We start from the raw sequence: 12550 nt of genomic DNA, 5'->3' as shown, positions 1-12550 counted from the left end.
AAATCCTTGCTCTAAAGCTGAGCAGGATTTGCTACCCATAGTATTCCATCCCCTTCAAGAAAACCTCTCCCTTTGATCACAAGAAATTTTAACTGCCTAGGTACTACGAACCTTCATTCAATGCACTTTCAAAGTCGTCGTCCTCTCCATTTCACTCACATTCTGTTATTAGGTTTTGGGAAATGGATTTTATAGTTTTCAAAGTTCCCTGTCTGTTTGGATGCATTTAGCACTAGCCTTGCATTGCACTATATAACATTTTATTAACTCATAAACCATAATTCCTTGAAAAGCTTAAGTACTATTAGACTTTTCCTTTTGCGTCTTCAAGTACACAAAAAATAGGAATGAGTTTACAGAAAAAGGTGTTTTAAGAAAATATTAAGCTTTGAAGTTTAGATACAAATTTTGTGTCAAAACACTTACTGGTTGCTTCATGATATGTTCTAGCCTCATTAATCTTAGAGGATATGAACAAACACGAACACCAAACCAGATATACAAGTGGTATTCAGAATTATGATCATTTCTAGAATGACTCTTTATGTACAGTGAGATGAGCTTTTTAAATACTGTAGTAGCAGTTAAACTAAGAGTAAACAATACTTGCAGGAATCTGCACAGACTTTCAGACTGCTGGACTAATCTGTCAGCTAATAGCTACAGTTAGCAACAGGTACTGTAACAACTGTTCACAGAAGCATGACAAATATAACATTAAAGAAATTGATTCAGACAGCAAAAAGTATATTTTGATTTGCCATTGCCTTCATTAATATAAGACATTATAGCTTAAAATTACTACTCTCCAATGGCTTTTCAACAATCTTTGTGAACCTAGTTCATCTAAGTCTAGTAATTAAAAAAATAACCATCCGGTTTGTGATTTTTTTTTTTAAAGACACTAATCAAATCAGAATTAATGGGTTTGGAGACTTAATTGCCACTTCATTCCAAACCCTGTCCATGGTCTATTAAACTGACAAGTATCTCTCCTTTGTCTTCAATAGATTTTGAATTGCCAATATCTATCATTGCTCCTTTGTACCATAGCTGGCCTGTTCTAACAAGGTCTGAGAGAAGAATCTTAGGCTGTTTGCTTCTGCTTTTTAACATTTTAGAAAGTGAACAGGTGTCAATTCAATCTTGTTAATGATGATTCCTTAGAAACAGGCAACCTGGTATATGTGAACACCCAGGACCTTTCCTTTTTCTTTCCATTTTATTAGTGTGTATTAGCCTACAGCTATGTCTGTGTTGATCTTTTTCTTGTCTAGTCAGTCTAATGATTTGGGCTACACAGACCTAACACTTCACTGGCAGCCCTTGAGTCTAACCTAAATAATACATATATTTTTATTCTATCAAATCACAGATAGAACTGCAGAGAGCCAACATCTGTGGAATTCAGGAGACTTCATGGCACACCCAGTACAACTAGGCAGTATTTGATTTGTATGGATCTATTTATAGACTGAAATAATAAGAAAGTCAGGTCTTAATCTGAAGAGTTTCCTGTTTCCAGCCGTCACTCAAAGCATCTAATTGGTAGCATTATGGCCATAAAAATGAAGTCCATTTATATTCCTGCTTGTTAATTAAAAACGGTATGTGTGCTTATCCACATGTATATGGTCTCCTTGTCTAAGAAGGCATGTAAAGACCACAAATAAGATATGTTTAGAAGCTGAGTTTTGCACACACTGATATGCATCTGCCCAGGTCTTTTGTTGGATTAGAGTTACTATTGATCTTGTTATTTCTGCCCCCAACCTGCTCCTCGCAGTTTCCGTTATTAGACAACTGTCTAAATACCACATCACGTAGCCCTACAATTTCACACTTTCACAATAAGAAATAAATAAAAGGAAAGTTGTTACAATTAGCAAGCTAATTGAAATCTTTTGTAAGAGTACAAACTTAGAGAAAATATGATTAAATATTTATTAGTACTAGTGTCTAAGCTGAAATAAGAAATTAACCATCTTTCTGCCAACATTCATTGTGCTTATTTCACATATTGGTATTCGTTTAAAAACTGTGACTGTTTGGTATATGAAAAATGCAATCTGGTATTTTTAGAGGTATTCCTAAGCATATCCAGAGGTCTCTCAGTTAGCATACGAAAGCACACAATTGCAGTAATTTCATTTAGAAAAAGATATACTTCTTATCTTCATAAAATTCTACCATAGAGCACAGATTTGCACACTACCATGATTTGAAACTTCATTCTATAAACCTCCCGGTTTAGCACCCCCTGCTGGCCTAATCTGCAGCTAAACAGGCAGTTCTGGACCCAATTGCCCCACTCCCTCATTTCCCTTTCCAGGGAGAAAGGGAAAGGGAAATGAGTGAGACACTTGTGGAGTGGAAATTAAAATTAAAACAGCTTTAATGAAACAATGATAATAACAAGGAAAATACTACTATTAATAAGTAATATATACACATATACAAAATTGACACTCCCACCGATGACTATACATCACTGCAGGGCAGGCACAGGGAAAGGTCCAGAGCTGGACCCAGTGGCAGATGGGAGCTGGACTCAGAAACTGATTTCAAGAACACTCAGATTGGGATCAGGGAGCAAAACAACAGTTAAAGTCTTCACTACATGCTAGCCATCAAAGACGACAGCTTTACCCTTGTGATCCTTCACTTTTATACTGCGTATGACATTCACTGAATACTTCACTGGTCAGTTTTTGGTCACATGTCCTGTCTGCTCCTCCCTGCATTATCACTTCTAGGGACAGACATTGTCCAAAAAACCATGTCCTTAACTTTCAGAAAATGAGGTTACTTAGCTGAAAAGTTATAAAATTAGTTCTGCTTTAGCTCCCATGAGAACAATAATTTATTTGGAATTCCACAATTTCTTTTCTTCTCCAGACACAGTCAGTATTAAGAAGCTCATTTTCATAAGTGCTCAGCATTCAGGTCTCTGAATAAATCAGACTTCTTTAAAAGGGTCTCAACTTTAGAATGAGAAAAGACAAAGCACTTACATATTTTTGTTGCTAGGCCTTCATTTTCACACGTGCAGAGTACCTGCTGTTCCTTGTTAGTATCAGTCATATGAGCTCGTGAAAATTCAAAGGACTTAAATAACAACAAAAAACTACTCCAGTTATACTTATTACATGCTTATACTATTACACTACTACTTATTTACTTTAACTTCAAAATAGCTTTTGCAAAGAGATAAAACCTCAAAAGAAATATTTTAATTCAAAATTACATTCAGTGGGGAGTCATCCTGAATTAAAAATAAAAAAATTCTCAAATGACTAACTTAATTAGGAAACATACCTACAGAAATTAAGAGAGTCCAGGCTTTCAGCTTAGAAAAGCTGAATGTAATTGCAGAAGTTGTTTGATTGCCTCCTACTCCACTTACATTTGGACAATTTTTGTTGTTGGTTTTGTTTCTAATCCTAGAAGACAAAAACAGTTCTGGAATGAAACCCAATTCCCCTTCCTGTCTTTAACTCTTCCTTATTTTACAACCAGAAAATTTGTATTTTTCAACACTTTTGTGGTACGCCCCTCAAATGTAAAATGTGATGCTGGAGCCTTCCTCCCTCCTATTTCCCATCAGGATACTCCTCTTTCCGGATGCATTCTCTGAAGACAGCACCTCCTACTGATAGCTATAAATTTTAACTGGAAATACTTAGTTCTAAAAAAATTCATACTATAGAATCATAGAATGGTTTGGATTGTAAGGGGCCTTAAAGATCTAGATACAATCCCCTCCCACTAGATCAGGTTGCTCAAAGTCTCATTCAATCCAGTCTTGAACCCTTCCAGGGATGGGGCACACACAACTTCCCTGGGCAACCTCTCACAGTAAAAAATTTCTTCCCGATACCTCTTTCAGCTTAAAACTGTTACCCCTCACCGTATTACTGCACTCCCTGATGCACTCCCTGATAAAGAGACCCTCTCCCACTTTCTAATAGACCCCCTTTAAGTACTGGTAGGCAGCTATAAGGTCTCCACGGAGCCTTCTGTTCTCCAGGCTGAACAGCCCCAACTCTCTCAGCTTGTCCTTGTATGGGAGGTGTTCCAGCCCCTGATCATATCCTTAGTCCTCCTCTGGACTCAGTCTAATAAATTCATGTCCTCCTTGTGCAGAGGACTCTAGGACTGAACGCAATACTCCACGTGAGATCTCATGAAAGCACAGTAGAGGGGCAGAACTGCCTGCCTCAGCCTGCTGCTCGTACTTCTTTTGATGCAGCCCAGGATACTGTTGGCTTTCTGGGCTGCAAGCGCACGCTCCTGGCTTATATCAAACCACTTTAACATAATCCAACATCTTAAGGCATGCATCCCAATAAGCAAATGGGAATAAGTCATATCATTCAGTGTCAAGGAGTGACAAAGAACAGATGACAAAGAAGAAATCCATACTGAAATAGAACTAACTTCTTGCATAAGCTGAAGTTATTACATTCTTCCCTGAACCTGTCATTTGCAATTCTTGCAAGTGTATATTATCTTTTTACTGCTACAGAATGAGTGAGATTCACTTAATCTTCATTGTTATAATCAGAAGTCATTAACCTAAACTAGGAAGGTGTGAAATTAAGGTTGCAACAGCCCCAATTTTCAGTATTTTGCAGAGGGATAATTTTCTTAGATTTTTTTAAAAGCAGCAGAGCATAGGTTAATTGCTTCAAGAGAGTTCAAGAATATATTTCCTCCAGATTATTCAACAATCTTTTAAGATATTGCTTTTAAACAAGGGTGTAATTTAATCCAGTAATTCAACTTTTACCAGCAATTTCACAGCTTAACATAACATTTGCAATTTAATTAAATGCTAATAACACATCACTCATAACAGTTACAGACCAGGATGTGGGTGGCTCAATTACATCAGTATTTACAGCTCACTGAATTGTGAAGGGCAAATGGAAACTTTTCACATTACTAAACAGCAGTTATTTGAGAATTTGCAGTAGAGGAAGATATGTTTTGTCTCAGATTCCAAAAATCGATTAAACAGAGAGGCAGAATGGATATATCAGTATTTCTTTATGATAAAGGAAGAGACAAAAAGAACAACTCAACTCTGATTAATAATTAGGACACCTTTTAAAAAAAAGAGGTAGCATTTCAATGAAAAGGAAACCTGATTTTTTTGTTGCACTATTAATCAATTCATGTCTGTATAGACATTAGTCGTATTTCTTCTGATTTTATGTATGAGAGTAAGGCAAATTTTAGGTTGTTTGCTGTTAATTTTTTTTTTTTCAGCCATTAAAATATACCATAGATCATCAAGGTCTGGTGAAGTTCACAACTATCCTTAGGACTGTCCTACCAGTTCTGAGTAGGTATAAGAAAAGTCTGTTCTACCCCAAAACACCTTTAATGTCTGCTAAGCTAAGGGAAAGAAACAGGAAGGCTTCAGTGCAAGTTTCACACTTTCCCATATAATGTTTACTATCTTGGACTGATGCTAATACAGATACTATAGTTATTAACATTTAACTGTAGTCATTTGGGGAAACACTTCATCCAGTCTGCATTCATCATGCATATCCTAGGCATTCTTTTCTTTGTTCTACTTCTCCTTCAAAAGATAACTTTTTACTTAAACAGCTAGCACTTCAGTAAACAGTTTAAGTATTTCTGTCCAGTTCTGCAGCTGCAAGGACCAGATGATGGCCATTGATGTGCTATGCACGGGACAGCAGGACCCTATAGGGAGGGTCTGAGACTGCTGCCAGGCAGTCTCTCCTGTCTCAATAAGCAACTGATTCTCAGTTGCTAATCAAGCAGCCAGCAGCATGAAGTAACTTAAGACAACTATGCTTTGAAGAGTTCTCTGCCACACAGGACTTCTGTAACAACAGAAAAGTTTAGTCCTTTGTATAATGTCTAGAAAAGAGCGGGTCTCTGGGTTATTCAGAGGAGTCTGTGGGTTGCCAGAAGATAGGCACAGGAACTGTAGGACAGTTTTGACAGGAAGGATAAGAAATGCCTTAACACACTGCTAATTGTCAACATAGGGCAGGTGAGCCGTTTCAGAGGAAGTTCAGAATAAAGAAATTGTAAAGCAGAACAACAGCAATAACATTGCTTGTACGTATGGATCTTCTTCCAAAGTGTTAAGAGAATATGGGTGTAAAAATATTGATTTGCTCATGTGGAAAAAGGAAAGTAAAATTAGTGGGATTTGATTTGAAAAAAAAAAAAAAAGCAAGCAAAGCCCACTAATTTTGCTGCAAAAAGAAAAAAAAAACACTTTCTTTTCATATAAATGTAAGTGAAGTATTATTTGTGCATCTGTTTGACTTGCATCAAGCCCAGAATCCAAGATTAAACCAAAGTGAAAATGACTTTGCCTCCAGTTCTTTGTACCAGTGAGCACTGTACTGCAGCTTATGGTTGACGAGCAGCTGTTCGCAAGACTTCAGAACAGAGATTTGAGCTTTTAGTTAAAACAAAAAGAAAAATCCTTAAACCTCACTTTATTTGGATACACTGTGGGATCTACCTAAAACCTACCAGTTGCATTCTGTTGTTGACTTATCCAAATGTTCTGCATTTACTGGAAATAGTGGTGTCTATTGCATAGCTAATGCTGTCATCTACAGCTGCTATCTTCACTCAGTTTTGAGGCCAATAAAACACTTTACTCTCTTTGGTATTTTTCTCTGCCATACTTTCTCCACTAAACATTCCCTATTTGAACAATTTTGTCAACCTCTCATTCGATAAAGGGCCATTCTTATACCCAATATCAACTGTAGTATCAACAAATTGATCCGTAGATCAGAATTGCACATACTGGATTATGCCACTAGGCAGTCCTAGGAAATAGAGTTTAGTTTTTCTTAATGTAAGCGGTTAAAACTTCATCTGATCCTGATCTAATAATCTCAGTGCAATTAAATAATACTCTAAACTAAACAATAGGTGAAATTGAGAATTACAAACTTATGTAGAACTGCATCTTCAGAATGGAAATTTCAGACATAAAATTAGGGAGGAAAAAGAAAATCATTGTTCTGGAAAGCAGTTCCTCTCTTGAAATTTGTGCTGCAATCATTAGTTATGATGTACCTTTACCAAATAACAAGGAAACTCAACAAATCATCATTAGTTACAGAAAAAAAATAATTATAGATTCTTTCTTTAAAAATAGTGGTATGAAAAGGACTGTTTAACAGTAATAGACCAAAATACATCATTTTGCAATATCTACTTCTCGTCCAGCTGATCTGAGTTCTTCAAGTACTCGGATTGATAGAAAAACAACAAGCTAGATTTTCAGTATATGATGGCACACAGAAAGCACAAATTAAAGCTTTTTCCCAAGAAAGAAAACTGTCCTGTAACTGAACTTCAGTCAGATCATTGAAAGAAGAGACAAAGGAAATGGCCACTGGGAATTTTAAAGGAAAAAAGGGGGGAAAAAACTGTTGTGTGTGATCACAGCTAAAAATACACATTGGACAGATCAAGAGCAAGTACTTAATTAGCAAATTAAGCATTCAGAAATGGGAAGTGTTATGTAAAAAGAATGAGTACTAGAACAGGCCATTGTAAGGGAAGTACTAAAAGAAAAACATAGAAACAAAAGCAGAAGAAATATTATAAAGCGGCTAAACCACCAAGAAAGCATTCAAGAAAAGATCTAAAAATACAGATATTTCTAAGTTTGTTCTTAAAACCCAACAGTACCGATTCTGATTTTATGGTTGTATTTTCACCTCATGTGGTTAGTCATATCCAGGCTGTGTGAGTTTTTATTCTTTTCTATTCCTTCCCTTTTTCCCTTGGTTCATAATCAAACAAGTGCATGAAAAATATCTGATGTGGCTACATACTTTTAATTTTGCAGAACAACAGTAAAGATAAAATATATTTTCCTGACAAACCTTATGGAAGCCTGTAAGAACTGGGAAGTATGGACTAGCAGAATTGGACCGGTCAAGGCAGAGTAGAAAGTGCTATGGCTATGTATGCAAGAATCAAGTGGTCAGGTTAAAAATTAAAACAAACAACCCCCCCCAAAAAAAAAACCTGAGACAAGGAGAAAACTTTTACCTTGAGAAGTTTTTCCTGTAGTAGAGTCAATAAGCCTGAAGATAAAGCATGCAGTACTGGCACGGGAATTTTTTTTTGACTGTGCTGCGTAGATTCAGGAAGACAATCTCTGAATAAGGTCAAACCAGGATACTTCTGTGACGTAAAAAATTATGCCCTGCTAATCTCCTGAATACTTCAAACAAATCAATAAAACAGTGGTAAAGGGACAGAAAAGAGGCAATTAAGCTAAAATTGAAGCCTTAGGGAGTCTTTAATATTTCAGTTTAATCAGATGAGGATTACCTATTTAAATAGTCGAGAAGAATTAGTTATCAGTTTCAAGATGATCTCATATAACGCTCCAAAATTTATGATTGGGAGTATATCTGATGTTACTATACACTTAACATCAGTTACAATAAAATGTCCTATTTAGAAGTGTAAACAGACAAAAGAGGCTTTGCTTTTATTTCCCCTTGTTAAAATCCAAGAATAAAAGCCTTTGTGGTGGACAAAAAAATTTTCTTGAATGTATTGTTTTAGAGTTCTGAAGTTACTGACCTGTTTGGCAATCAACAATAATAAACCAGTTTTAATGGATTTTTCAATAGGTGAGCAAATATCAACTTGTTAAAAAACTACTATAAAATTATTATAGATTAATCAACATAGAATAAAGGTTACAACAGAAGAATTACTTGATAAATCGATATATTAACAAACAAATTTATCCCAAATTAACACAACGCATTATAAACCCACCTTGGGGTCAACCAAAGAACAAATTACATAATGTTAATTCAGTATCAGAAAACTGAAGCATTTTTTCCTTTAATCTAAAATCCCAGATGATATTCTAGCCAGAACAGTAATCCTGACCTTAGTTGTAAAGGACTAAAAATAACATTTCTGATTCTCTTGCTCAAGAGGAGTTTCCAAGAGAAAGCAGTGAAATCAATTTAGCTGGTCTTAAAGCACCAAAAATAGCTCTTCCAGCTCAGCAATTGAGCCCTACCTCGTCAAATTTCTGCTCGAGTGAGTATTCTCTTCTTGCTTCCCCTGTACAGTGCAACACTACACAAGCACAAGGACCTCACCTGGAGCGACAAATGAACTATTCTTGCAGTCTATGCCAGATTGCAGTAATCCTTCTTCAACCTTGATGGAAATTAAAGGTGTCCAGATGTCAGTTGTGAACTTTCAGAGAGGTATTTAAGGTGCAGTATAAACTATGTGCCTATATTTCCATTGCTGGTTGTAATACGGAAGAAACTCTCATAAAAAAAACCCCAAACCCTAAACTAACTAGGGGATTACCCTTGATGGACCCCTATCCTGACACACGCAAGTTACAAGAGTTCTGAGGTAACGTCAACAGTTGACCAGGCAGCAGTACTATTTATTTCTTAGTAGCTTCCCAAATGTTGCAATAAATTTGTGCAGTGGCTATTGAGAGCTGCCTTGTTTTTGTACAGAATTAAAAACAACCGACCAATCTACAGAAATAGCTACATCATCTATATTTAAGTTTGTTGTAATGTGCTATTCTGCATAAGGATCCCATTTTTACTGGGGTCTTGACTTCTACCATCCATTTCTAGTAGAAGCAGTATTTCAGTAAGTAGACTGTGTTGCAAGATGCCATTTCCTTAGGTTCATGTTCTCAGCTTTTGCAGTAAAGATTTCTTGGTCTCGTGAGCATTAGTGGCAATAGTAGGTAACTCAAACATTTACAGGGACTACTGAAGGAAAAGAAGTATATGTTTAGGCAAGAAGAGGAAGGAAAAAGGTCGGCATGATTTCTTGTCCAAAGAGCTTACAATTTAGATGTTCCACGTGACCTACCAAACCAGCTTTGCTCACACATCTGTGCAATGCACAGCATGGACAAATCACTGTTAATCTAGACACAGCAGGGCAGCTGCAGAGCTTCAGTTCTGCTAGAGCAGGCAGTCCCCATCCACTCTGCAAGTGAAAGAGCACAAAACCAATTTTTTCCAGCACAACAGATTCCATGGTTATGACTTAAGGCAGCACAGCTTGGCAGATCAAACTCACATACCTCTTACTTTGCCAAAAAAATGTGTAAAAATCAGTTATGGTGAGAAATACACAGATTAAAAAAACTTGTAGAAACCAAAAGGAAACAGTGCAATAATTATAAAAGCAGAATAATACAGTAGAGGTCACATCAGACTTGCTACCCAGTCACTCAGATGTTATGCAATCATGACAAAAGATGAGCCTTCCTTCCTGAAGTGTAGCTCTGAAGATGTTTTGCCAAGTATCTTCAAAGCAAGAGTTAAAATAGTCAGCAAAATAAGAAATGCATAGGAAATAAATTCCTAGACTTTTTTACTTCATTTTTCAAGAAACAGTTGCAGTATATATAGTTGGTTTTGCTATTTTGTGCTTGCACAGTCTGTAATGCTTATAATTTCGTAAAAATGCAAACAAATTCCATTCTAGACATTTCTTCAGAACATGAAATAGATTCATTTCTTTCTGATCTAAAAAATGCCTAAGCTATGGAAAGCATTTGGAGACTGGAAAAGCAGGATTTCAAACTGTTAACTCTTCCTTAAAATCTTGTTTGTTTGAAAAAAACCAAAAAAAAACCAAAAAAAAAGCCTGTCAGAACAAAGACTTCCAAGTAGAGTTTTAAAGGAATAGTGGTTTTGGCACTTTGTAATCCCCTAGTGAGCAAGACTAGTTTTCAATGTTGTTAACAGATTGTTCATACATCCTTCAAACGAGTAATATATACCTAAAACTTAGATTTCATTATGGTGATTACAGTATTGTCAGAGCCAAATATCATTTATAGTAGAGTTTTCAATAGAAATTGACAGTGAACTTATACTCCTGAGGCTTACAGAGGGAAGGTTTTCTGTAAAAGTACTTATTAACACAAGTTTGAAGTGCAGTTCTTACAGATATTTTTCAAATGAAAATCCTTCCCACTGGAAAACAAGTTGGATTGGAAGCTTAAGATTCACTGGCAACAATATTTAGACTTTTAAATATAAAAAAATAAAAAAAAGAAAAACTACAGTGTCAACAAGTTTCATGTGGAGCTTTGTCAAATATAACATCTACAATTTTAATTCCAAATGTTTCCACATGTATTTCAGATGTAAAAACCCCATTTTTTCAGTGTGTGTGATGAGCAGTGAAGCCCATGAAACTGGTTATAAAGCTCTATGTACTAAACTGGTAAACAGTTCAAAACAAACAAAGTTATACTCTTTCATGCATTAGTTCACAAAATCACAGAAAGACCTGAGTTGGAAGGGACCCACAAGGTTCATCTAGCCCAACTCCTATCCCTACATTTGACAACCCCAAAATTGACACCATCTGTCTGTGTGTTGGGGAATTCCTTGCTAATAGACAGTCTTACAGATTAAAGAGTAAGAAGACAAAGAACAACAACAACAAAAATGCCTCCAGACATTTTACACATATCTTCTGACTATAGAAGTTCCAAAGACACATATCGCTTGGACTGGAATTCTAAGGAAGTGCCAGTATCATGGGTTTTTGTTATGTTTTCACACCTTCCACAAACATCATCAAGGCTACTCACAAAGACTGGATTCAAAGTGAGTGCAGGCTTTGACATTAGCCCTTACAATAACCTCTATATTTCTAAATCACAGCAAAGGTAAAACCAGGAGTGAAACAAACATTTAATCATCCATTTCTACAAGTAACATGTTCACAATAGGATGGTAAATGTTAAAGAAAGTATTAGAGGGAAAAATTGTAAAATTTCCTTCACTAAACTTGTAATGGGTTGCCCCAATAAATAAGTGAGCATAACAATGATACATTATATTCAACTGGAAAACTGGAGAATTATTGGCAGAAATTCCACCTCTTTGTCCTACTGCTGAATAAAGTTATAATGCACATCAAAAAGCCAATGCAGCTACTTTCAAAGAATAGTCCCGTCTGAAAGAGCTTGATAAAAGGAAAGACAAGAAGAAAACTTGCATGATCTAGGTAAATCCTGAGTTGCTTACAGACAATTTAGAGAAATTATTTTTTTTTAGGTTTCTAAGCTATTAGTTATCTTTGAAATTTTCTCTCTACAAATTTATTACCTGTGTTAAATGGTAGCTCATTTATCGCTGTGTGGGGACTCTTGATAGTATAAGAAACTTTATAACACCATATTATGCATTGTAGGAGCTGACAATGATTTTATTCACTCTATCCTCAACCAGACAGGGGAGAGAGCATCTAGAAAGGCTTGTGGGTCAAGATAAGGACAGGGAAAGATCATTCAGCAATTACAGCCATGGGTAAAACAGACTTACGGTGGGGAAATTAGTTTAATATATTGCCAATCAAATCAGTGTAAGATAATGAGAAATAAAACCAAATCATAAAAACACCCCTCACTTCTTTCTGGGCTTAACTGTACTGATTTTCTCTACCTCCTTCCCTCAAGCAGCACAGGGGACACAGAATGAGGGTTGCATCA

At 36.1% G+C, this 12550-nt stretch overlaps 1 protein-coding gene across 9 annotated transcripts in view; it reads right to left on the bottom strand.

Moving 5' to 3' along the window:
* KCNIP4 (potassium voltage-gated channel interacting protein 4) overlaps positions 1 to 12550 on the bottom strand; it is a 415602-nt gene that overhangs the window by 126841 nt on the left and 276211 nt on the right. Inside the window, exon 1 of one of the 9 annotated variants that reach the window (XM_069856238.1) lies at positions 8077 to 8123. The exons of the other annotated variants lie outside the window; for them this stretch is intronic. The gene's annotated coding sequence lies outside the window, so the exon portion shown is untranslated. Of the gene's footprint in view, positions 1 to 8076; positions 8124 to 12550 lie in introns of those variants that run through there. 9 annotated transcript variants of the gene reach the window in all.

Source organism: Phaenicophaeus curvirostris, chromosome 4 (genome assembly GCF_032191515.1).
Source record: "Phaenicophaeus curvirostris isolate KB17595 chromosome 4, BPBGC_Pcur_1.0, whole genome shotgun sequence".
NCBI classification, from domain to species: Eukaryota; Metazoa; Chordata; class Aves; order Cuculiformes; family Cuculidae; genus Phaenicophaeus; species Phaenicophaeus curvirostris.
Note: the sequence above shows the minus strand (reverse complement) of the source record. Positions and strands in the feature narration are given on the sequence as shown.